Raw genomic sequence first — 27,001 nt, 5'->3', positions numbered from 1 at the left:
CTCTTCTCCCATCCGCAGCCATGGATATAGCCAGGTGGACGTGAGTCTCGGACTGCGCCGAAAATTTTCGTGGCATTTCGTTCTGGCGGATATTAGCATCCCCTTATTAGGCGACCCTTTGCGAGACTCGCATGGATTCAAGTATTGCCTCATAATCATCAACAAGTTTACGCGGTCGCCTGAAGCAATACCTCTCTTTGACATTACGGCATGAGCATGTACCGAGGCCCTCTGTAGAGAGTGGATTCCGCGCTTTGATGTTCCAGCCGTTATCATCACGGACCAGGGAATGCAATTCGAATCAACTCTTTTCGTGGAGTTTACAAAGCTCCTTGGCTTCAAAATGCATAGGACTACTTTATACCATCCACAGTTCAATGGTATGCTGGAACGTTGGCATCGGACGCTGAGGGCCACCATATCGATCGTCGTGGTCGCGGTCCTTGCCTTTCGTCCTCCTCGGAATCGCAGCCATCCCCCCGGAGGTGGTGTACAGAGAGAATCTGCGAAATACCATAAAAATAGCGTTTGCGCTACATGAAGATAATGACTCACCTAGGCGTTGCGAGCAAGATCTTCAGCATATGGCTGAAACATTTCTAAGAGAGAAGGATCCACGGGTAATTATGAACAACCAATGTTAGCTATCATTTGAAAAAGGTTTGTAGTTCTCCAAAAAGTGTTCAAAAAGTGACATGTTTCCTCCCGCCATCAAGATTGAAATGCCTTCAACGAGGGACCAAAGAACGATGGTGAATGAGAATAGTTAACATTGCATTCATGAAAAAAAGGAAGAGATCCTTACACTTTTTCCAAGTAATGATAGATAATACACGAAGAAAATATTAAATTGTGTTTTGTGTCCGAGTTTGTAAACCTTTTCCTATATGTCCAGTGAAATACAGGAATGGAACCGTCTATGAAACTAATGCGGAATCGACAGTAATTATTATTTTTTGATAAAAAACCCCATTTTGTGGTAAATACAGTTTGGATTGGAAAATCGTGTTACCCGCTAGATTCGTTTACATCTGTGTGTTCTTTTCGTATTTGTGTATCTTTTTGGGACTCTGGCATCAGCCGGTACCGGGCCTGGTTCTTAATTAACCAAGTGGTGAGTTCCCTGGTTATCTTTATTTTTATTTGTTTCTCAATGCAACTGATGCAATTCTGTTAATGATTACTTCAACTAATCTTTTCATATTGTCCTCCCTTCACCTGATTGAATGACTAGATATAGAGACATAGAATTCAGAATTATTTATTGCTTATTAACACATAAACTCTATTGTAATTAATACCAAATTAATACTTATTTATACACTGGGATTTTGGCCTATATAAGTAATACTGAGTAGATAAATGGAAATAAAACAAAATAATTACCAGCGTGGCGCCGTGCCTTAGTTGGTTAAAGCGCCTGTCTAGTAAACAGGAGATCGTGAGTTCGAATCTCGCCGGGGCCTGCATGTAAGGTGGTTCACCTTCAACATTTTGATATTATACTTGTAGAATCGAAACAGGGAATACCTGAGTGGGGAGAACCGTCCTCCGGTCCTGCTTGAATGATCAAACTTCGTCGTGGCCCAGCTTAAATTTTTGGTCTTCCCATAAATATATGAGAAAGAAGGGTATACAGTTTTTTTCACCAAGTATAGTCATGTATGCGGTATCAAATGAAAAGGCTCGATTAGTACTTTTCGAAATTTATTTTTGATAATGGCTGAAACACAAGGGAGTGAAGACTGAAAATGTGTGCCCCAAAAAGTGAAACATCGCTCTCAGAAACTATCCAACGGAAAAATTTTTGGATGTTCCCCCGCAAATACTCTACTAAAGTGCCCCGTCGACACTCTCTTGCACGACTGTGTGCTAGCCAGCGTCGGGAACAGCAGTCTGTTTTTTGTCTGTGACCAGAAATCGCAAGTTTCTTGATCTCTAACCGTGTTAACGGCTCTTTTCTCAGACCACATTCAAAATCCCAGAATCGCATATACTTCAACCTGAAAGACCATAGTATATTGCCCCAGGGGAAAGTACTCATCCTCCAGAACCCTATTTTGTTTTTGAATCATGGGTGTACAAAACCCCAGTATATCTTATCAACCATTCTTCTAGTTCATTCCTTCTCCACGTTTCAAAATAACTTCATTAAACAAATGTATAGTGTTCCGAGGATCAGAATGCATTGCAAAAGCTGGATTCAATTTTGCCTATAATTCTTGACACTTACACCCGTTGTTTTCAATAATTGAGTAATACATTTAGATCCGCGCCGAATGTTATGCCCATAGCAGCAGTATTAGCCAGACATAGAGTTTGTTGCAGTGAGTGAACATCCGTCTTAGGTCTAAGTACTCGATTTGAGGAAAAGGTCCGCCTGCATAGCCCATAAGCTGCGAGAATTTCTTTCATCTTTACCTCTACATGTTTATTCCAAAAAAGTTTCCTCTATTTGGATTTACTGAAAGTCCGTGCCTGAGGCACCCTGTTAATCAAATAATCGCCGCCTTCTATAATACTATATTCGATTGCGAGGTCTCGATCAACAGCTAATACCAACCAGTACACCCCTTTGAGGCAGTCTTTTGTTGCTTCTGTTGTCAGTTAACTGTCAACATCCACTTCAGCGTACAGTAATCTCTGCGTTAGCATGGTATAAATGCATTTAACTAGTTTCCAGTTAAGTTCTTCTAAAGGAGTCCTCAGTCCTTCAAGGAGCTACATTTTTTTGCAGAGGAGCTCATTGAACTTTATCCACTCTTTTTCCTGGAATTCTGTTTTTTTATTACTGTTTGTTCATCCGCAATAGGGGAACTAAATTCAAAGTAAGGGTTGTCTGACAGTGTGACTTCCTCTAGCACCCGCCAGTTTCCAATCAACTATAACATTTGAAGTACAAATTCTTAGGTCAATTACATCACTACTGCGCTAATTTACTTCACAGTCATGAGTCCAAAGGAAAATGCTTTTCTTCTTTAGGATTGCATTTGCTTATTCCCCATACTATTATGTTGTATATGTAAAAATTCACGACAACTTAACCACGCATACGTTGCCAGATCCCCTAGCTCCTGAGTCAGTGCAGGATACAGATAATCATAAAGTAGGTACAGAGGCAACTACGGCGTTTTCTCTTTTACCATTACTAGATTTTGTTAAACCGAACTCGTGGGTCTTGTTCGAAAAAGATGTAAGAGAAGCCCCTACAAACTTTGCTGGCCTTACTAGAGTGCCTTGACCGCTACTTGATTACTTGAAGTCACAGGTGGATTCAAAACCTGCAACTGCTGGAACAGTCTAAATCTGTAGCTTCCGAGTTCATGTATTGAGCACTCTTAGTGTAGTTGTGAATAGGTGATATTGGTGTCAGGGATACTTCACTCCATTATGAGTGAAATAATGGAAGGAGCGTTGGACTTGGCATAAATTCAACCAAATCGGAGCTGATGTTATTCACCACCAAGGAAAGGGTAGTCGAATTCCACCAGAACAAAGATTGGTTCTTTTATCTCATGTAAATTATCTGGGGGTGATCCTGGATTCTAAGTTAAATTGGAAATTGAACAAAGAACTTGTTAAGAAGGCTGCTATGCCTGCCAGAGGACCTTTGTAAGCAAATGGGGTTTCCGACCGAGGTTGGTTCGCTGGATGTATACAGCCGTGGTTTGTTCTATTTTAACGTACGGTTTTATTGCGAGTAAGCAGACGCTGAACGAAAAATATAATTGAACGAAGCTTAATAGGTTTTGCAGTCCTGCCCGGCAGGTGCTTCTAATGTAATTCTAGACCTCCACATTAAATACGCTGTCGCGTGCAGTATTGTCAGACTACGTGAGTCCAAATATTGAACAGCGAAGCCCTATGGCCAAAGTAATACCCTATACGAAGTAGCTCAGGAGTTCTAAGTGTTTACGAGAAACTTTGCAGTGAATTTCGCACCCAGTATAGTGGAAGACAGCTGACGAAGTATTCTTCACTGACGGATAAAAAATGTTATGTGGTGTATGTAATATACAAAAGTGATATCACCTTAACGCGTGATATTGCATTACCATCGCTGAGCACGATCTAAACATCGCAACATCACCTAACATTACGGGCATCACCGCATTGCAGAAGTGATATTTTAATATGACATCACCTATCATTATCGTATTAAAAAATAATGTTGTAATATACAATCAGCTAACATTACCGTCCTTCGTAGTACATACAAGTTGTGACGGCAGTTACGGATGCCGACGCCGAGTATCCGGGCTTGGGGTTGGTTTTTGTTAGCTTTAGATTTGCTTTAGACTAACTTTTGGGTAGCTTTTAGGAGGCTTCAGGCTCGCTTGGGCTAGAGAATTATTTCGGATGCATGTGAAAAGAGGATTCAGATTCTTGACTTTTTGTAATGTTATGGATTAGAGTGAATGTTGGCTACTGGTTAATGAATGTACAGCGTTGGTCTACATAATATCTCCTAGTACAAGCAGTCAAGGCAACTATCGAGTGTTAATGCCGACTGTCGGTTGCGAATCCCTTCCCTGGGCTGATTTCGATATGAAAAGATGATTACAATTTTGTGTACGATAGATCGTCTAATTATGTCAAGCAAAGAAAAGATCTCTTTTGGCAGACCCTTACCGGTGGATGCACTTTTCATAGAAAGGTGAACCTACTACAACACAAGATTTGATGACAAACATGGATGGCCGGCCTAATGGGAATCAAATTTCGAACCAGGGGCAGGAGAATGAGAGGTTCATATTGAGCCCCATCAATCAAAGCATCGTCACGTAAATCTTCTTAAGCATAGATTTGGATTTTAAATTCCTCCATGGGGAGTCACGTTCATCTCCAAATATTTCATCTCCATAAGATGTTCCCCTTTCCATTAATAGATTATGAAGGTTATCTTTTCAAAAATAATGTATGCATGCTAGCAAGCTATGATTGAAGACGAACAGACCTTATCTCTTACGGTAAACATTACATGGTATGTCGCTACAGATCTGACTCAAATTAAAATTCCGAAAAATCCCATTTTATCTATTTCAACAGTGGGCGTTTTCTTCAAACATCTACTACATATATGCATGCACGTTCTCTATTCTATTGCGCTTCAGAATTGACTCATTATTTCAAACTAACAAAAAACAAGATTCTCAGATAAAAATATTTAATGAAGTTACATTTCCGAACACACCATTTACAATGTTTTGGGTATGCTACAATCTGAAATCCGGGAAATGTGTAAAGCATGCCTGAATACAACTCCCTAGTAGAGTTTATTAACCGAAGTTGAACACCTCAATTTAAAACGCAGGAAAGATGGAAGATATGTTTGCCGACTGGCTATGTTTTGATAGTAGCAAAAGTCTTGTATGTTGAAGATTCTAGTTTTTGTTTGCTCATAACAATTACCTGACCTAACAATCTGTAACAGCGTCGTTTATTATCAATGTTGTCTCATCTGCGATTAAGCCACGGAACATACATCCAGTTGTAAAGATATTTTGAATCTGAATCTTAAAGTGGCTTAGACAGGTAAAAACTGATATTCCTGAAACTTAGATTATTCAGACCAGTTGGAAGCTAGAATTCTAAGTTCCATCAAACTTTTCGTACGTATTTCCTTAAACCATGTCGGGAAGTCACTCTGAAACTCCAGACCTCAAAGCATCTTCCTCCCAGAGTCTTACAAAATGGGACAATAAACAACATAACGTACATAAAGTAATCATACCTCTACGGAGCACTGACCTCTTCCAGTCTATTTTATTATTTGTGAAGTGCCTGCTACCTGTAGGTAATTGCTTTACAAGATGAATACGTCGTTTGTTCACTTCGCTGACCGCATCGCGTTTAGCTGGAATTTTCGTTGAAACTACTTTCCAGAAGAAGCCTGTAATTTGAAACCATGTGGTAATCGTAATAGCTGAGCCTAAGTACGAGTAAATAGGCAAGTAGGCTCAAAAGCCCATGACAATTTTTCTCCATTATCCATCTTGTACGTAATGTATTCTAGTGCGTTGTGCGAATGGGTACAGTCCCCAAGAGGCAAGTAGTTGTCGAAATTTGCACAACAAATTAAATTCGAAATTCAAATGCAATCTGAGACAATTGAATTGATTTTCCATGTTTCTAATAGTACAATATTTCATTCAAATACAAACACACAAAGAACAAGAGAGTACAAGTTAATAGGCTTTCGAGGAATTAAATGACAAAAATACCCTCTAAGGGTAGATGAGGGCCGGCTTTTGTTTCCCATAAAACACCAACATAAACGCAATGCAGTTTATATAGGGGTTTGTCTATTTAGGAGGCATCAGAATACATCAGACTTCGAGGTGAAAGTGTTCATTGGAAAAACAGCTTAAGTTCCTGCGCTTATAGTAGGCCTCAACCTTTGAAAGCGATTTCATTTCATTTTGCTTGGGATTCACTTAGAAGACTGAAACCATTTGTTAAAAGCAGGAAATACATTTATGGGTGACAAAGCATAATGGGGCATATTGGAATTAATTCCTTACTTTTTTTAGCCTACATGTATTTCCCATTTGAAAAGATGCACATACGTGAATAACCATGAATAACCATTCAAAATTATAGGAGTCATCCCAGGTTAAACTCTACCTAATTTTCCAACACTTTTTCGCAATTCTAGGTGAACAATTTCGCTTTTTGTCAGCTCAAAGTAGTGTCCTCCAATACGTGATGATGCAATACGCTGAAAGTATTCCGTGCTTGTCGTAAAAATCGACAAAAAGGGATAAAAATTTGTAGGCTAGTAACCTGCAATTTTCGGAATTCTGATGCTAACGTCAACAACGCTTTGAATAAGGACTGGCCTCACCCTATGATATTTATCAATCCAAAACATTTATAATTATTTAATAGAATATGCGCACGCCCCTTGAAATCGCTATCGAGGACTCCAGAATTCTGACGATATAAGCTGGACATTTTAGGCCTTAGTGAACGGAGATGGTGACACTGTGGAGAGTAGAGTACTACTCGCCCTCTTGCTGTTGTACAATGGGGAGCTTGGTGGTAGCAGATGACAATCCTGTGTCAGACTGCTGCGGACGATTCCTGGAAGGTGAGCTATCTTGAACTGGCAACCTATCTCTGACAGGATCTTGATTGCAAGATCCAGGACCACTAACCGGGATTTCTGATAAAGTGGAGAAGGAAACTCTCTATGAGTAACTACACGTAATTCAAGAGAGGCTTTCTTAAGATGCTATTATGATAATTATAGGTGATCTAAATCACAAATTCTAAACAAAACGCCCGAGAATATTGGTGAGCACTCGGGCCGCCGTCAAAAGTGCATCTGACTCTGATGAAATTGTCGCCTACGTGCCCAAAAAGACGTTACAAGATCTGACTGACTGCGGCAACGTGGAAGCGGATAGGTCAGCGTAGGGTGCTGAGAGCTCTGTTGATTGTTGCGAGTGGTAGTGAAGATTTCAGGTCAGTGCTCGCTATTTGGCAGGATCTAAGGATCAATGAGGATGTTTACTAATATAGTTGTGTAAACACAAAACCTTATTAAATACGGTTTACTGTCTGTCTGTCCGTCTGTCTGTCTGTCGGTCACACGCATTTTTCTCGGAGACGGTTATAGCGATTGACACCAAATTTGGTAGAAAGGTGGGAACTGTAAACGCTCACGCATATAGCGAGTTACATTCTTTTACGACGAATTTAAGGGGGGTCCCGATACATGCAAAAGGAGGGTGTAATTTTTTTTTTCATCAAATATAGTCATGTGGGGTATCAAATTAAAGGTCTCGGTTAGTACTTTTCGAAGCCGGTTTTAGTTTTGACTTTTGTTGAAAACGTGGGGAGTGCGGGTGTGTTGAAAGAGGTTATTTTTTTAACGAACCCATTCTCAGGAACTACCAAACCGAAAAATCTGAAAAAAAATCAAGGGGCTGCTACTATATGATGCCTAGGCTCCGAAATACCCTCCATACCGATACCTGTTCAAATAAAGTTAATAATAGTATATTACTATAATTTTTGGTAATTGACAGTAAAACCCACTCAAGTTCACCCTAGAATCACAATGTAGCTATGTAGGCTACAGTATAGAGCATGATCCTGCCAAATTTGGTGAAAATCGCACTATTACTAACAAAGTTATACTAGGTCAAAACTGTTGCTCCTCTGCAAATTCAAGACTATGAATGCCAATATCACTTGAAAGTGGCTATTTTCACATAATATATGCATATTTTACGTGCTACATGCTAATGGGACAAATGCACACTCAAATCTCTTTATAAAAGAAATACACAAAACCTTTCATACCTGAAGCGTCTAGCTTCTGGTTTCCCGACTTGTTTTTGTTAAGACCTAGTTTCTTTCGAAGAAGATAGTAGACGCTACTCAATGCACTGCGCCCAAATAGCGAGCTCAATGTGGGGATTGAAGGAAGAATGAAAAAAATTGGGGGTATCAAATTAAAGGTAACGACTAACACTTTCCAATTTTGGACATTCTCAAAAGCTACTTAACCGAAAATTGAAAATATCACGGTGCTGCCACTATATGGTGACTACCTCTCAAAATACCCACCATAGTTAATAATATTACTATATTTATTATTATTATATTTTTTAAAATTGACCACTTCAAATTTACCTTAGTCTTCAAGTTTTGCAACAACATAGCCTATAATATAAAGCATGATACTACCAAGCTTGATGCGAATCCACCTGTTACTAATTAGGTTGTAATTGTTTCTTTTGCCCAAATTTATTGTAAACCAAAACACTAGATATCAATATCACACTAAAGAGAGTGATCTGAGGTTTATACAATACAAACTATATGCAAATATTATAGAATAGCCCTCACTCAAATGTTATTACATCAGAAATACACAAAATACCTAAAGCACTGAGCTTCGGGGCTTCGACTCGTTTTTGAATTTACCTTTAACTTATTTTTTCTTTTTCTTTTCTTTGATCGGTTGCGAGATTTTATTCCATCATTTGCCTCAGCTGGGTGCAGTCCCGACTCTTTCAAATCACCATCCAGCGTATTAAGCCACCGTTATTGTCGACTTCCATGTTCAGACCAATCTTGGCAATTGACTCCTCGTTAACGCGAATTGCATGACCTTACCATTGAAGATGCTCCTCTCGCAATTTTTCCACTGTCGATGCAATTCCACATTGGTCGCGGATATCTTCATTTCAGATGTTATCATGGTCTGTTACGCCGCTAGTCTAACGTAACATCTTCGTCTCCATTATGGCAAGACGTCATTCATTGTCTTAGTTGTATAGTATATAATTGACCAGCACTCAGAACCATCGAAAGCGACAGATCGGACCACACTGCGATAAATTTTCGAATTTAGAATTCGTTGATACGTCGATTATAAAGAGCACCAATTGTCGAACGCCACTTCATCCAGTTTGCGGTAATGCATGAAGCAATTCCATAACACTGTCTAATAGCATTGACCCGAGATATTGAAATCGCTCAGCTTTGCTTTAGACACTAGAAAAATATCATTTGCATAAAGTAGTGTATAGGGAGCTAGACGTTGGATGTCCCGTGTGATAATGTTCATAACAAGAACGAAGAGGAGTGGCGACAGGGCGCTTCTTTGATGAACACCGACAAAAATACGAAGCAGTTTCGATATTTCCCCCACACTTCGATCTTTACTTTTCGGATTTTAGTAGTAGAGCAATTTAACCCAGCGCACGAATTCTTCTGGCAGTAAGTGTTGTCATAGAGCATACCAGATGACTTCATGTGTTCTATCTTCCACAATATCCCGATTGAGAAATTCACTGAGCCACACGCTTTCCAGAGCTCACATGCATTCTGTTACTTTCACCGACTTTATTCGTCCTCGACATCAGTGAAACTGACAGGTAGAATTGCTCCGAAAATCAGCAATGCTTGTGGAAGTGGAGGATGAACTAATTCTTCTTCTGCTCGAAATATGCTCATCATCTATCCGTCGCGGCTCGTCGGTCGGTAAGCAAAGTAACGTTCTTGCAATTAACGCAGCAGAAGTATTCAATATCCTGCGTGCGTTCGTGTCGGCTTTTGACAAGTCGATAGACACCTCCCTCGCCAACCCGAAAGCCCAGTTTATCGTAAACATCTTTATAATGAACTGATAAGGCGACCAATGCCACGAAGCAACTCCTGGATTCGTTTAGATAGGAAGTTTTGAACCACCCCCTCTCCTGACTTAGCGCCTTAAGATTATAATCTGTTCACTTCTCTGAAGGGGTACTTTCGTTCGATGACTTTATAGTCACAAAATATTAATGCCATGTTTTTTTTCGCTGAAATTGTTACAAAAATTTCAATTGGAGTTTTTCCCTCCACAACGAAATAGTGGATGGTTGCGCCGGTTTCCAATTTCCGGGAGGTTAGCTCGAAATTTTTCGTAAACGATGTGAATCAGAAGTTTTCAGCATATTGACCTCAAATTGGTCTCATTTGTAGGCAGCATCGAGAAACAATATGGCTGTGAGAGCCCCAGTACATTATTTTCTGCACGTGCCTCGTATTAACAAACTAAATGTCACGTGATGCCTCAAGGTAGAATCTTGAAGAAAATTCAGGCCAAAAGTGTAGTTTGCCAGGGTATCCTGTCACCGATACTTTTTTTCCCGTTATCGATGACATTTTACATGCTGCCTTAACTGGAGGACGAGGTGGGGCGCAATGAACTTAAAGAAATATGAAGCCAAAAGTTTATTCCGTCAGGATAGAATTCTGGCAATGGTACATTTTCTTCACGTTATCGATGACATTCTACATGCTACCTTAGCTGGAGAATGTGGAGTGGCTCAATGGACCATGACATAATGACATCTAATACACCTCCACTACGATATTGACATTTGTTTGATTCCTCACTGAGTCATGGACCCTGGGCAAATAGTTGTGAATCTGGAAAAGGAGGCAAGCAGAGTCGGACCAATGAAACCGAGGTTCTCATTCCGCACTCTTCCTATTTACATCAGTGGGGAGAACATCAAAGGTGTTCATCAATTTGAGTATCTAGGAATCGGACTTTCTACCGGCAGCGAGATAGAACTGAATGTCTAAAATTTGGTTACACATTAGACAAGGCCGACAACTACATTACAGGTTATACCACGATCCCAGAATGGCCATCAAGTGAGTCGCTCTAGGACTATATGGTGTAAAACAGTAGAGAAGGAGTGTAATCTTCTCGGAAAATGCTGGTGTCAGTTGAGACATATTGCCAGGAATTAACAGCTACGGCACGTAATTGTGGTTGAGGTACTATGCCCAACGTAAGGACTTATGGCAACCACCAACAATTTGCCCATTAGCTTCTGCATTCTCCTAGAGACCATATTTGCAAAATAATAATTTCATAAAGTAAATTTACCATTGCAAATATGAATACTGAAAACAGTCTTAATGTACATCTTATTAACTTGCGTCTTGAGAGGAAACTTCATCAAATAATCTTAGTTTCATTTGGTAGTTAAATGAGCGAAATCGTTCCATTATACAATCAAAATATTGGAGAGGTAGATCACCTCAAATCAAGGCCCCGGCGAGATTCGAACTCACGATCTCCTGTTTACTAGACAGGCGCTTTAACCAACTAAGCCACGGCGCCGATGAGCTTGTCTTAGACCTCCTAGTTGGAACAATGGATTTAATTCCATTTCTTATCTCCAGCCATTACCCACCATCATTTATTAGTATCATACGTAGTGAATTCAATAGAAAAATAACAGGTATTAATTCTCTGTTAATTATTCGCATGATTACAATACACTATCTGCTATCTGTAAATTGTAGTACAGATAAGAGTTGCACCCCGTTAAAATGGAAAAAAATGTAAGGAACTGTGAAGTGGACTCTGATGAACAACCGCAAAATTAACTCTAAAGACTCGACATGAGAGGTCAATTCCAAATTCTGATTGAGTATAAAATACCTTTAGAGAGTGAGATTGAAACTCACTCAGGTCAGGGATATAGAATGGGATCATAGTTAAAGCCAATAATTTAAAAGAGGAATAAAATCTGAAGAGAATTTTCTTTCTTAGCTAACAAATTTTATTGAAATTACAATAATGCTGTATTTTGGGAACCACTTGTCTCTTTCAGCACTGCGCTAGCTTCTAAAATTCAAGTTCCCTTCATCATGAATTTATACATAGAAAAGCGACCTTGTATTGCAGGAGAAAGCATCGTGATGAAGGCAACAGTAGGTTCCTAAAATTAAGTTTGTGTAACTAAAAAACTCTAGACAAGAATGTAAATTCTTGAAATGGACCATATCATAAAATTTGTGCTGATCAAAACTTGTCACCAAGTTCAGCAGCTCTCAAATGTCTTTAAACCTATCTTGAAAAAATACGTGCTCGATAAACATATACATTGCAGTGAAATTCTTCGTAACTTGGGCGAGTCAGCTAATCCGTATAAGTGATGATCCAGCCTGCAAAGTTTATAAGGTTTCCTACAATAGGAAACCAAGACGAGGCAGACCCTGCTTCAGATGGAGCGACAGTGTTGATCAGGACGTCAGACAGCTTTCATGGATATCGAATTTGGCGCAAAACTGGTATATCTGGGGTTCCTTACTAAGGCAGGCCTAGACCAGATACCGGTTGTTGCGCCGTTGATGATGATGATACTTCAATGCAACACGTGACACTTTGTCCCATCCAATATCGCTCTGATAAAGTTATTAGTTTCCCCGGAATCCTGCGTGGAGTACGGCAGATGTACTCCCTATTCACACTATCAAAAGTTTTCCAAAAGCTATGAAGAGCAGGTGAAACGCACTGTTCCAAAATGATACATAGGATGTTGACGTGGTCAATCCGGAAAAATCCAGAACGGAAGCTAACCTGCTTTCTGCCACGCAAGTTTTCGAATTGTTTTTTGATGCATTCTAGAATTATTTTAGCTATTATCTTTGCGGCATCAGGGAGTACACATCATCCCCTTCTTCCAATTTCTGGGAAAGGTTTCGGATTCTCAGGATTTCCGTACGAGTTTAGGAGATTCGCCACTTCATCCACAAGAGATGTAACTTCATCGTTCTTCATCGTTGTTGTTCTTTTCATCGCTTCAGTTGCTCGTCATCGTGAATTAGGAGTCGACATTTAACGTCCTTCCCAGGACAATCGAAAGGTTTGCGATCACATTCAACACTTTGTTGAAACCATCAGGATTTCCAGCGATATCTTAGTTCGAGCGCATCACTCTCGCCATCAATCGCATTCCCTTCCGTTCAAAGATCCGCGGTCACTATTCTGCAGTCAGCCAGATTTTGTACGAGAAAAGAGCATTTTTGATAACGGCTTATCGATATTCTTTATGGAGTTACTCAGTGTGCCTGCCGTCCGATCGACAAAATACCTCTCGAACTATTGAGCGATCAGCTGGATCATGCCAGCGGTCGATGTTGAACTTGGGACATCGCAGCTTTCCAAATATGTGAGAAGTGGCGGATGCAACACGTAAATGAACGTAAGTCACCACCACCTGGTAAAACTTTTCGAAGCCATTGTCAGCGCCTCTCTTGTCGCGCACATCTATGAGACAATTCCAAAATCTGCTGCTGACCGCAAAGTGGTCAATCAGATTGGTGAATAAACTGAATCCCAATTGACCATATGGCATATGGAATTTTCGCTTGAGTTGGAGTATGCGAACATTCTGCAGATCACCGATGCTGTTGCCCAGAAACCAATAATAATCTGTTTCCAATCAATATCCCTATCCGAGGCTTTATTGACGTTTTGGTATTAGTAAAGTTTCGAAATGTGAAGGTTGCCACAAATTTCTATTCCTTTTGGTTGCCTTTTATGTGAAGCAGTGAAGAGATTGAGTGTATTCTTAAACCCCAACTCACAGGACTGAATGAGATTTGAGCCTTTCAGTTTCAAAGTAAATTTTAAAAATGTCCCGGTGAATTTCTATATGAAACTAGCCAATTATTGAAGCAAGTTGCCCCAAAAGTGATCGTAAAACACGATTTGACATAAATAAAAGCAAGTGAATTTTAGTACTTTACTGTTATTGACTTTATTTGACATGGGTGCTGTTTTCAGACCTCGATTTCTTATAGGAGCGTTTCCAAGAATGAGTCCTATCGGTGTATTTTTGACCTCTTACTACTCTTTATCAAAATCGATGTCAGAAGTAGAACCGATTTTAGAAATTACCAACCAAATCCTTTCGCTTGATATTTCCATGTGGCTATATTTGGTGAAAAAAATAACTCGCTTTTCATTGCATATACAGAAATCTCTCCTTGAATTGCAGAGGATTTAAACACTTTTTATATAAATCAGTGCTCCAATGAAATCTTGTTTTCATATTCAAAATTCGATAAGATGATCACTGAATACTTAAGAAATTCCTCGAACGGACAACCAACCATTGATCAACTTGTCGTGCTCCAATAGATGCTGGACAATTGATAGAAATTGATATTGGTATCCATTAAACATTTCCCGTATTAATTAGAGTTCCAATCTCTAGGAAAACTTCTCTAGGTCACATGACAATGCCAAATTTAAGAACGCAAGTCAAGCTTAATTTGACAAATACATTCCAGGCACAAATTGAGCTGAATCAGGGTAAGTCTTGTCAAACAGTAGTTTATGTGCACAGTACCATGTCGCGGTCCTCCAAAATCTCCAAAACAAAAATATTATTAGGTTGTTGCAAATGAAATGGCCGTTTTGGAACTAAAATTTGAAACGACTGTAAAGCTTACAAGCTTACGGTCGGCGAAAGGTCCAGTGAATATGGTGGATGAGGCAGAGTCTCATACTGCAATTCGTTCAAATTTTGAACCGTTGTTCTGGACACAGTTAGATACTAGACAGCTACCTCACTCCCCCTTGCCCCTCAAGGGGGGAAATCAGTGCGAGTACACACGATTTCAAATTGTTTTGCCCTTGAGCATGAGCGAGATGTACCGAAAACCCGATCAGCTGTGTTTGACATACCGCCCGGACTTGCCAATGTATTGGTGAGATAGGCACGTTTTTGCTTATGTATAAGTGAATACGTGAAACAACTTTTTGCTATATGGGTGAGCACGCCGTAGTACCAGAATAGCAAAAGCTCACCGATCTCTCTCTTACCAATACGATTTGCCGAAGATTGTGCCTTTTCCTTGTTTAGCGTCTCTGATGTGTACAGATAAGCTTCTGCAAGCACATTTGCAAGTGGGGTCATTTTTGTAAGGGTACTGCCTATAGTAGATCTACTGTGGTTCTGGATACATGGAATCGCGCATTGTCGTTAAGGAGTATCATACCATCTTTGTTGACTAATCTCGGCCGTTGTATACTCAATTTTTGGGTGCATTTCTTCGAGTTGGGCACAGTATTTCTGTGCATTTATCGTTTCGCCAGGTGCCAAAAAAGAATAGTGGACAACTCCGGCTGTATACCACCAAACAGTCCCCATTACCTTCTTCGGATAGAGGCTCGGTTTCGGCATATGCTTCGGTGGCTCATTAACATCTAGCCTATGCGCTGATCGCCAACGATTGTCGTATAATATCCACTTTTCATCACATGTCACTATTCTGTGCAAAAAGGGATCGGTTCTGTTGCGGGAGAGTAAAGAACTGCAAATTTCCATTGGAAGCACCATGTTTTGCTTGCCATGCTTTTTCACCTTTCCAAGTTGTTGCAAGTGCCGGGAAACTGTCAAATAGTGTACGCCCAGTTTCTCTGCAATGTCTCTCAAAGGCTGACGTGTGTCGGATTCAACTAGCCAACGCAACTCGTCGTTGTCAATCGATGGTCTTGGATGTCCACGTGGCTCACTTTGAAGGTTTACGGCGCCTGACCGGAATTTTTCCAACCATCGCCGTGTGGTTCGTTCGCTTACTGTATCAGCTCCAAATGCGCTGTTAATGTTCCTGATCAACTCCGCTGCTTTATGACTGAGTTTGAACTCATACAGAAAAAGTATACGTTCTATTCACTGTTATCACAACGATGGTCAAAACTGAAATGACACCTTGATTAAATGTAGAAGTATCTATACTTCATTATCCGACACCAACAGCGCCAACTGGTAGTGGTTTGATACAGCAAAATCGCAACTAACTTCACTTGATTGCCAAATCGGCCATTTCATGTGCAACAGCCTAATATAAATATCATTATGTCAGCTTTTGTGAATTCACGAAATAAGCCAATATAAGACGCAAACTAGGTAAACAGCGCCCACCACAGAAACCCTGCCTATTCATAATGCAACACTACATTGTCAGATCTATTAAGCCGACGGAAGACAACACTTTTGCGGAAGTCCTCAGCGAAATCCGTTACAAAATCAAACCCGAAGACAACGGAGCGGAGGTGTCTTCCATACGTAAAACGAAGGGTGGTGGAGTCTTAGTCGAACTAGGCCCGAAGACTATAAATAAAGTCACGTTCTGTGAAGCAGTCAAGCGGCTTCTAGGAGAAAAAGCTTTGGTTTCTAGCCTGGAACCCATGTGTGCTTTAGAAATCCGAGACCTTGACTGTCTCACGGAAAAGAACAAGGTAGAAGAGGCCATCAAACGCGAATGCCCGGAGGTAACCAATGTCCGGATTGGTATCACCTCCGCAAACTCCCGAGGCCAAAAACTCGCTGTGGTGGAAGTTGCCGAGCAATACGCGAGGAAGCTTCTAAACGCGAGGAAGCTTCTAAACAGCGTAGGATAGTGTGGATAGTGTGTAGGATACGAATTCGGGCCGCCCCAACCAAATGTTACAGATGTTTGGACTATGGGCACACATCTGCAAACTGTCGGGGACCTGGCAGAAGGGCAACATGCCGTAAATCCGGTCAGGCTGGCCATAAAGCGAACAGCTGCAATGAAAAGGAAAGTTGCGTCCTATGCAGGGACCGTGGCGCGACTGATGAGAGCATTGCGCACACTGCGGGATCGGGGCGGTGTCCAGTTTTCAGAGCAGAACTGGAAAGAGCTAGGATACGGTCAACATGATTCGCATCCTACAAATCAATATGCACCGGAGTGCAACTGCTCACGAGTTGCTAGCGCAGTTCGCTGCGGAGACCAAAGCTGATTTAGTACTCATCAGTGAGCAGTACCGAAACAAGGGCCCAGTTTCATGGCACCCAGACATATCAGGTACCGCTGCCATCTGGCTTCGGGACGGCACCCTCCTGGAGGTTCTTGCTCAAGGCCGAGGGGACGGCTTTGTCTGGATTCGGTGTTCAGGGATAACGTTTTTTAGTGTCTATCTTACGCCTAATGAGACGATGCCGGACTTTCGTCGTAGGCTTGAGGCTTTGGAGGACGCTATCTTAAGCACGGATGGGCGGATCCTGGTCGGAGGTGACTTCAATGCTAGGGCACTTGAATGGGGCATGCCTCACACAGATTCCAGAGGGAAACGAATTCTGGAAATGGCGGCGAGAACAGGACTGGTAGTTCTAAACACCGGATCCACCCCAACGTTCCGGCGCCCGGGCTGCGAAGGAAGCATTCCAGACGTAACCTTCGCATCGGAATCACTGGTGGACGGGTGGCGAGTTCTGGAAGACTTTTCGGCAAGTGACCACCAATACATTGCTTTCGAAGTGGTGGACACAAACTCTCGGTGTGCGCCACCCCAGCGATCTTTCTGTGTATGGAACGTCGCGAAAGTGAACACCGGGAAACTCTGGGAACAGGTGGGGCCACGCTGAAGGGTACTCCTGGGGGCGGTGGCGCCGCTGCTGACACTGTCGTAAATTCAGTTATGAACCTGATAACGACGGTCTGCGGAGCCCCCATGCCCAGGAAGACATCGAGGCGCGGCAAACCTTCCATGTATTGGTGGACAGTGGAAATCGCAGAGCTCCGGAAGGAATGTCACAGGCTCCGCCGCTTAACACAACGTCTAGGCGACCGGGAGGAGGCAGTACCATAATGATGGAGTACAAATCAGCCAAAAGGAGACTCCGCAGCGCAATAAACAAGAGCAAAGCTCGCTGCTGGCATCGACGAAGTGAATGGGGATCCGTGGGGACTCGGTTACAAACTTATAACCCGAAAAATCGGGGCTCTGCGGAAACCCTGTTCACTCTTCCCTGCGCACCCCGTATGGGATGGTGACGTCGGCGCGGAGGACTGTCCACTTTTCTCTGTAAGAGTTGGAACAGGCAGTCCTCTCTATGAAAAACAAGAAGGCGCCAGTACCCGATGGTATTCCAGCAGAGGTGTACAAACTGGTATTCCAACACCGGCCAGACCTACTGCTCGGCGCATTCAACGTTTGCCTGAAAGAGGGCATTTTTCCTGCTCGTTGGAAAGTTGCGAGGCTTGCGCTGATCCCTAAAGGGAAAGGCGATCCCGAACTGCCGTCTTCATACCGCCCGCTATGTATGCTTGATACTGCTGGGAAAGTGCTCGAAAAGCTCATCAGAAGTAGACTCGCTGAAGCGATACGCGCTGCCGGAGATTTATCTCCCCGACAGTTTGGTTTTAGGGCAGGGAGATCGACAATTGATGCTGTCATGCAGGTCGTGGACGCCGTTCGACGAGCAGAGGCACATAGCCGCCGAACTCGACGGGTGGTGCTCCTCGTAACGCTTGACGTCAGAAACGCCTTCAATTCCGTAAGATGGAAAGACATTCAGGCACACTAGACAATACCTTCAACGTGCCGAACTATCTCTTACGGATTTTGAGGGACTATCTGAGGAACCGCTCCCTGCTCTATGAAACACTAGAGGGTCAAAGGTGGATGGAGGTCACATCGGGGGTAGCACAGGGATCCATCCTAGGGCCGGACCTCTGGAACGCTACCTATGACAGTCTGCTTAAACTCGACATGCCAGAGGAGTCGCGCCTGGTCGGCTACGCAGATGATGTCGCAGCGCTTGTTGCTGGACGCACTGTCGAGCAGGCGCAAAGCAGACTCGGCATATTGATGCGACGGGTAGGCGGATGGATGACTACTCATGGTTTCAACCTTGCACTGGAAAAAACCGAAGTAGTCATCCTGACTAAGAAGAGAATTCCGACCCTGCGTCCCATAATTTTCGGCGAGTCGATAATCGAGTCAAAATCGGCGGTAAAGTACCTCGGGTTGACTCTTGACTCAAAGATGAGCTTTTCTGAGCAAATCCAAGCAGCAGCGAACAAGGCTGCGGCTGGAGTTTCGGCGTTAAGTAGGCTAATGGCAAACATTGGGGGTCCTACGTCTAGTAGGCGACGTCTCCTGATGAGTTCAACGCAGTCTGCCCTGCTCTACGGCGCAGAGGTATGGGCTGGCGCTCTTAAGAAGGAGGTATATCGTAGACGCCTCGCGCAAGTACAGAGACGGGGAGCTTTACGGGTAGCGTCTGCGTACCGCACAGTCTCTGAACCGGCCGTGATGGTGATCGCGGGAGTTATCCCCGTTGCCCTTCTTGCTAGGGAGTGTCAGGCCATATACAAGCGCAAGGGAGATGAGCCAAGGGAGGTGGTTGCTCGCGAAGAACGGCAACACACTCTAGACGAGTGGCAGCTCTCTTGGCAAAATGAAACTAGAGGCAGATGGACTGTGCGGCTCATCGGCAACTTAGGTGCGTGGCTGAATCGGAAGCATGGTGAGACTGACTATTTCCTTACCCAATTTTTAAGTGGACATGGAAATTTTCAGTCTTACCTGCACAAGATTGGAAAGGCGCGTTCTCCGGATTGTGTGTTTTGCAATGGAGTTGTGGACGATGCCCACACTTTTTTTTCTTGTGGAAGGTGGGATGGGGTTCGTCAGCAGCTCTATTTAAACACAGGAGATCTCTCTCCAGACAACATTGTGGAAGAGATGCTGAGGACTGCTGATAGCTGGAACCGTGTTGCCCATTACGTTCAGGCCCTTCTCGTTGCTAAGAAGATAGAACTCGACCGGTGGAGGAGCCGGATGGCAGGGGGTTCCTTGAACTGACAGTTCCCTTCCTCCTCTCCCCTCCCGTTGGTGAAAGGAATTCCCCGATTTGAAGGCTCCGCAAGGCGGGAGAGTTCGGGGCTGGCCCGAAGTAATGTGACAAACGGTTCCAGGCTAGCTCTCTGACGATGGGGAGGTGTTTAGCTGGTAGTCCGACGACGTACCGAATCGGGAGTCCAACACTGTGTGCGTAAATGCATTCACCTACCCTATAAAAAAAAAAAAAAAAAAAAAAATTGTCAGATTTATAGAATTAGGTGGAAAACTGAAGCGTCCTGAGGAGAATTATGAAAATGTCACAAGCTGCTTCAGAAACTGAAGAGCGCAATCAAAGGATCGCGACTTTTGGAGGCGACCAAGCATCCTTAAGGCTATAAAGTGTGGATGGCAACGATAAAAGTACTTCGAGGAGCTAAATTTTCCAAACTGGGATTTCGAAAGAGTAGTTTTTCACGATGGGTTCGTGTTTTAATCTGCCAAAACAAACTTACCCTTACAAAGACCTAATGAAATAAAAATCGTTACGAGCTTTTATTTGTTTATAAGTATTACATCACACATCAGAATTAACAGCTTCGTTGAGCAAACATCATATAACCTGGGACGTGACTAAATTCCACAAAATACGCTTTCCATAGAGGAAATGGAAAACATCATCGTGCAATTCAATTTAAAAAATTTCACCTAAAAACATTATCTATCCGAAAGTAGCATTAGCATCTTAACTTACTTTCCGAGCAGCTTAACTCTCTATAATCACTTTAAGCACTGAAGGAACTTTTGCCAGTGATTCATTTGCCATAAACGCTGACGTCTTCCAGCAATGCGCAATGCTGATCGCGGCTCCAAGCGGCCTTAGAAGCTGCACATTTGAACAAAGACATTAAAGATTTCGTAGACTCAACAACGTTAGCTTCTAGATATCCATTTTTATATACAACATAGTACCTTAGGCAGCAGCGAGGCTGAATATGGTGAGAGTGAGTCATGATTTGCATACGAATCATTCCGTTGAATGCCGCACGTATTTAACAGTATCATTCGCTTGCGTAGCTTAATTGTATAAGCCAACCGCTTAGCATACCAACGCGATCTTATTTTGACCGTGGAGGTTTCGAAGCGAAGGAAGTTAGCTGGATATGGTACCCTTGGGTGTTGGATACACTCGTGATTTCATTCAATTTGCAGTGGTTACATGAAAGAAGTACAGCCCGGAAAGGTAATCCAAAGCAAGCGAGGTTCAAGTAACTTCTGAATGACCATATCTATGATAGGTAGTTTGCAAGAAGCAACCCGCTGTCTACAGACCAGTTTTAGGAAGGAGTTGTACATTGAATATGAGATAAGCAAATAGAACTTCTGCATTCATCAGCACCTTGGAAATTCCTTAATCGATCCTCATAACTCCAAAACAAGCGTTACACAAATGTGAAGGCGACTGGGAACACATTGTTCCCAATCAAAGCACCTTCTCAAGAAAGCGATTCAACTTCATAAACCATTTTATTGCGATAAAACTGTTCAGAAAGAATTTCCAAGCAAACTGCCATAACAAGCAAATTTGCGACAGCTGCACGTTGGGCAATAAATTCTCAATTCAACAGCCAACGAGTGACGATGCGACCTACAAAAGGAAATGCGCCAACCAACTTGCCACTCAGCAAATTTATATTTTTCTGCATTTTCTACGGAAAAACGTATTCACAACATAAAACACAATGCACACATGTGTACAGAGAAAATTGTCTATTGGGAAAACTAGGGAAAATCTAAGGCCGACAGAATGCTTGATGTGTGGGAAAAACGAGCGCACAATTGATCAACTACCGAGCATTCAACAGCTTGTGGAAGGGTCTTCTCAGGTGAGGGTCAGGTGCCATCGTCAATGGCGACCCGGTGTCCAAACACTAAATCTATGAATGTGGTGTAGTAGTAAGCAATGAGCGACAAGTCCATCAAGTTATGCCGCAAACGTAGCACCACGGCAACGTTGGAAACTTGTATGGAACATAGTAAACTGTTGTTTGTGTACAAAAACTACCTGGTGACTAGGACTGGTCAGGGTTGGACTTTCAGGTGTTATAAAATAGTGACGCAAATTTATGGCGCTTCTCAAAAAACTAGGTATCTATATAAATAAGTGTGAAGAATGAAGAGGGTTTCATGGACAATATCTTGATCCATTTATGAATTTTGACCAGAAAATTAAAAAAAATACTAAAATTTCCAGAAACGGTCAAATATAAATGAAAATTTTGTTGTCAAACCTAATAGGTGAGTAAGAGCGACTGACCTATTCATCAATTAGCGCGAAAATTCGGTTCGAGCTGTTGCATTTTAAGGCTTCTGGGGAGAAAATAAATAAGATATTCAGACTCCCTCAACGATTACCTACCTTGTCGTGGTGAGGGAGCTCAGCAAGGAAAATCCTCCAGGAAACGGGAGGTGACACCTGAAGCCAAGCGGTAATCGAAACCCCAAGCCAAGGTGTGACTACCGTGCCGAACGCTAAATGGCCACAGGCGTTAAGATGTGGCCGTGAACGGTGAACTCTGGGTACCAGCCGATCTCCAGTTTCAATTAGCCTTGTCTCGGCAAAAAGGCACTCTGCCGAAATCGACTTACTTTTCCCAATAAAACTGACACCATGGCTGGCTGCCATGAGAAACTAAAAAACAGAAATCCGTTTAAAAAAACAAAAATTAAATCTCAATCGTGACGATGTAAACCCGAGTGAAGGGGCAACCCCAAACTGATCAATGCGGAACCTGGGATTAGGCTCAGATTCTCCACTTACTCAACTGGGAACCAATCTGATTGGGACTCAGTCCATAACGGGCGAGCCGTAGGAGGCTCCTTCTGTCAGCACTTCCGACACCGGGCTCAAATCGACACCAACTTATGAGGCTAAAGTATTGGGTAAGCATCTGTCCTCGGATAGCAAACCGCCTACGGGCAGCTCACGGGCTGCACCAAGGTGAAGGGGGAAGGAGCATCTAGGGCAACTGCGGCTAAGGCAAAACCGAAGCGGCAGCGGTCCGCAACTCTTCGACACAGAAGATAGCCAAAAGGGCTCGGCTTTAATTTGCAGCCAAGGCTATCGAAGCCGATGCATGGGTCTTGCACAACAACACTAATCCATCCGGTTACGATACTGAGCAGGGTGAACAGCTTATAAGGAGACTCCTGCTAGCTGTAAGGACTGCATTCTCGCAAGGCGTTAAGCTTTGCTTTGAGTCGGTAGGTGTATACCGCAAAATGTTACGGCTAAACTCTGCCGACGAGAACACGAACGGGCGGCTCAGGCAGTACTGCTCCTCCCCCAACGATGGGTGGGAGGGCGCGGCTAACTCTGAAAAGGGTCTCTGAATTGCCATTATTCAAAAAGCGCTTTCTGTGGCTTCCAAAAGTAGAGCGACATGGTGCTGATGGAGGGTGCGCAGCTAACCCTCAAAAGAGTCTCTGAGCTCCCATCGTTCAAAAAGAGGTTCTTCTGGCTCCCAGAAGAAGAGCGTAATGGTGGTCAGATTTTGGAACAACTTGTTGTCTAGAATAATCTCAACACCTCCACCGATATGCTGCTAGGCAGCAAAACAGGAGAGAATGTTATATGCGCTCTTGCATGATGGTGTTCTCAAAAAAACTTCAGTCTAATTTGGATAATGACCTATGTGATGACGACAGCACAACGGTCAAACTAACCATAAAAAATCAACAGGGAGATAAAGAGATTCTAGGGTGCTCCGTATATTTCCCCCACGACGCAGAACCGATCTGCAGATCCTCAATTGGGTAATGAACTCACTATCTTCAACGTGGTCAGGCAAAACGTCATCGACATCACGGTGGCGCCCCCTGATATTGCGGCTCTGGTCAGAGAGTGGAGAGTATCAAACGATATCACACTCTCGGATCATAGGCGTATTGATCGTAATGGGCACGGAGATACCTACGGTCACTCCATTTCGGAATCTGCCGCAGGCACAGTGGGCGACGTATAAATCATGGGAAGCGCATCAAATCCATTGCTGGAATTGAGACGACAACACAGTTGACCACAACCAGCATGAGAGAAGCTTTTGAAGAAAGCTGTCCACTCAAGATGCCAAAGAAAGATAAAACACCATGGTGGAACTCGGATTTGGAAAAATAGAGGGAAATGACAAGGGTACTTCTCAATCATGCTCTGAAGTCTGATCCAGCCAGTGGCGATCGGTATAACGAGGCACAGAAAGCTCCAAAGAAGCGCATAAGATCGACTAAACGATCATCATGGAGATGCTTTTGTGAAGAGACTAACTCTCTTGAGGTAACCTCAAAGCTGAAGCGGACCCGTGTTAAAGAACGTAACCAAAAGCTGGGTTATTTACGTTTACAGATCGGGAGGTACACAGAAAGCGGTTAAGAAATGGCAAACCATTTGCTTGAAGTGCACGTTCCAGGCAGCATCGAAAATCTCATCACGGAATACAGACCTCAATTTAGAGACTGGAATCTGGCATGCAAATTAGTATCACTAGAGTGAGTAAAATGAACATTTAACTCGTTCCATAGATACAAGTCTGCAGGTCCCGATGTCATCATCCCTGCGATAGTAATAGAGGTGTTATTTTGAGGAGATCTAAGGTCAATTTCGCAAAAGCACGCTATTATACTATTATTAACTTAATTTGAGCAGGTACAATGGCAACTTGTGATTTTTTTCAGATTTTTTCGTTGGGTGGTTTCTGAAAATGGATCAGGGAAAGAAATGATAATTTTATAGCCGCCACATTCCCCACCTTTCCAACAACGATTACAGAGAGTAGTGATCGAGTTATCCCACTATGCTAAATCCTAAATGATCTCTCTTGGTGATGGTGGCAGGTCCCGCGACAGGCCGCCAAGAAAATGCATCCAACGTCGTTAGAAACAATATGATCGGATCGGGTTACCAGCTCCGGGAAAATGCTAGGGCCTCACCTCAGTCGACGCGGCAGGACGGACCGCGGTCCTGTCCAGAAATGGGCAAGGGTTCTTGACGCATTAATGGCGTCAGGGCGTAAGTAAGTTAGTCCGAACAAACAAATACGTGCCGTATTAGCACCCTAACCCTAACGAGGAACTGGCAAGAGCCAGAAGCCGGAGTCGGAAAAGACGCATTGATATCTGCGTACTACAAAAAAACCAGAAATGGGCAAGGGTTCTTGACGCATTAATGGCGTCAGGGCGTAAGTAAGTTAGTCCGAACAAACAAATACGTGCCGTATTAGCACCCTAACCCTAACGAGGAACTGGCAAGAGCCAGAAGCCGGAGTCGGAAAAGGCGCATTGATATCTGCGTACTACAAAAAAAATCGATGATGTGTTGCCAAGATCTGCGACTTGAACGCGAACGCGGTAAAAATGGCTATAAACTTCTTTATTTTGGTATCTCACACACTCAATGCGGTGTTGGCATCGTCATCTCAGAGGGTTTCCGTGATGCCATTACAGAAGTCGAACGATCTGATAGCCGGCTGATGAAGTTCACCATTATATTAGATGATCGCACTATTCACTTCTTCATCACATAGGCCTCACAGACAAGGCGAATTGATGCTGAGAAAGATGCCTTCTAGCGACTTCTCGATGCCAAGGTCTGTAATGTGCCTGTTGATGATTATACCATAATTGGAGGTGGCCTTAATGGTTATGTGGGTGAAAAAGCAGACGGTAACAGGTGTCATGGGGTAGGGGTTTGGAATGTGCAATGAGGGTGGCGAGCATATAATCGTTTTCGCGGACACCCATGACCTTGTACTTATGAATACATGGTTCATCAAATGATTGTCTCATCTTCCTACATTTTATAGTATTACATGGATTTCGTGAGAAGAAAGGAGAAATGATCTCCCATATGCAATTACCAACCATTACGAATGTGGAAGAATCGTGGAACCAAATTAAAGACACGATCCACAAAGCTGCTCCTGCAACCTCCGGGGTTACCAAGCCGACTAAGCGGTATATCTACCGAGATACTTGGCTTTGGAATGACGATGTTCAAATGAAGGTCCGTGAAAAGAAATGCCTCTACCACAAGTTTCTCGACGATAAAAAGCTCTCGCCTATTAGCGAATTTATAAGAATGCCAATCCAGAAGCAAAGAAAGCGATCGCTGTCGCCCGACCGGTCCATTGCAAAAATCTTTATGTAAGACTGGACACTCGGGATGGCGAGGGAGATCTGTATCGACTTGTCAAAAGGCGACACGAACGCACACTGGATATTGAACACTTCTGCTGCGTTAATGACAAGAACGGTACTTTGCATGCCGACCATCGAACCGCGACGGATAGATGGCGAGGATATTTTGAGCAGGTTTGAAGAATTTGCTCGTCCTCCACTTCCCCAATCATTGCCGACATTTGGAGCAGTTCCACTTGTCAGCGTAACTGAAGTCGAGGAAGCAATAAAACGAATGAAATCCGGGTAAGCAACAGGACCTGACACATCGCATCTGAACTCTAGAAAGCGAAGAGCTGGGACCCAATACTGTGGCTCAGTGAATCTTCAACCGGGTTATTCAAGCAAGTAGAACATCTGGACTTGGACTGACAAGAAAGTACCACAGTTCCAATTAGTGCCAGGAGAACTCGGGCGCTGGGTTCAATTGCTCTACCACGATCCAGAAAGTAAAGTTCGAAGTGTGGCAGGTGTAATAAAATCGTTTCGTGTCTCTGTTGATGTTCAACAAGGAAGCGTCCTCTGACCATTCCTCTTTATTCTTGTTATGGACACCATCACACGGGACATATGACGTCGAGCGCCCCATATACTGCTTTATGTAGATGATGTTTTCCAAGCGTTTAATAGCAAAAATGATCCCGAGCAACTTGTCCAAAAATGGAATGGCCGCCTCATGTAACACTCTCTCAGATTGAATCTGAATAAAATTGAATTTTTGACGACGGATCCCAATGAAACAGACACACGCATCTAGATCAGGCATTTGATAGACCCAATTGGCGAAACCAATCACGACGAACCGACCCCGCTTGTAAGTGGGACAAAGACTGAAGAAAATTACCAATTAAAAACAAGTCG

General features: G+C 43.0%; 1 protein-coding gene and 2 non-coding genes across 5 annotated transcripts in view; 1 reads left to right on the top strand and 2 right to left on the bottom strand.

The window, feature by feature from the left end:
* LOC119658660 (protein crumbs) overlaps positions 1–27,001 on the bottom strand; it is a 94,072-nt gene that overhangs the window by 63,170 nt on the left and 3,901 nt on the right. The window lies entirely within an intron of this gene.
* On the top strand, positions 1,393–1,466 carry Trnat-agu. The gene has a single exon. It is a non-coding gene; the product is annotated as a tRNA-Thr (tRNA).
* On the bottom strand, positions 11,565–11,638 carry Trnat-agu. The gene has a single exon. It is a non-coding gene; the product is annotated as a tRNA-Thr (tRNA).

This window comes from Hermetia illucens, chromosome 6 (genome assembly GCF_905115235.1).
Source record: "Hermetia illucens chromosome 6, iHerIll2.2.curated.20191125, whole genome shotgun sequence".
In the NCBI taxonomy this organism is placed as follows: Eukaryota; Metazoa; Arthropoda; class Insecta; order Diptera; family Stratiomyidae; genus Hermetia; species Hermetia illucens.
The sequence above is the reverse complement of the archived record's forward strand: the minus strand, read 5'-3'. Positions and strand labels throughout refer to the sequence as shown.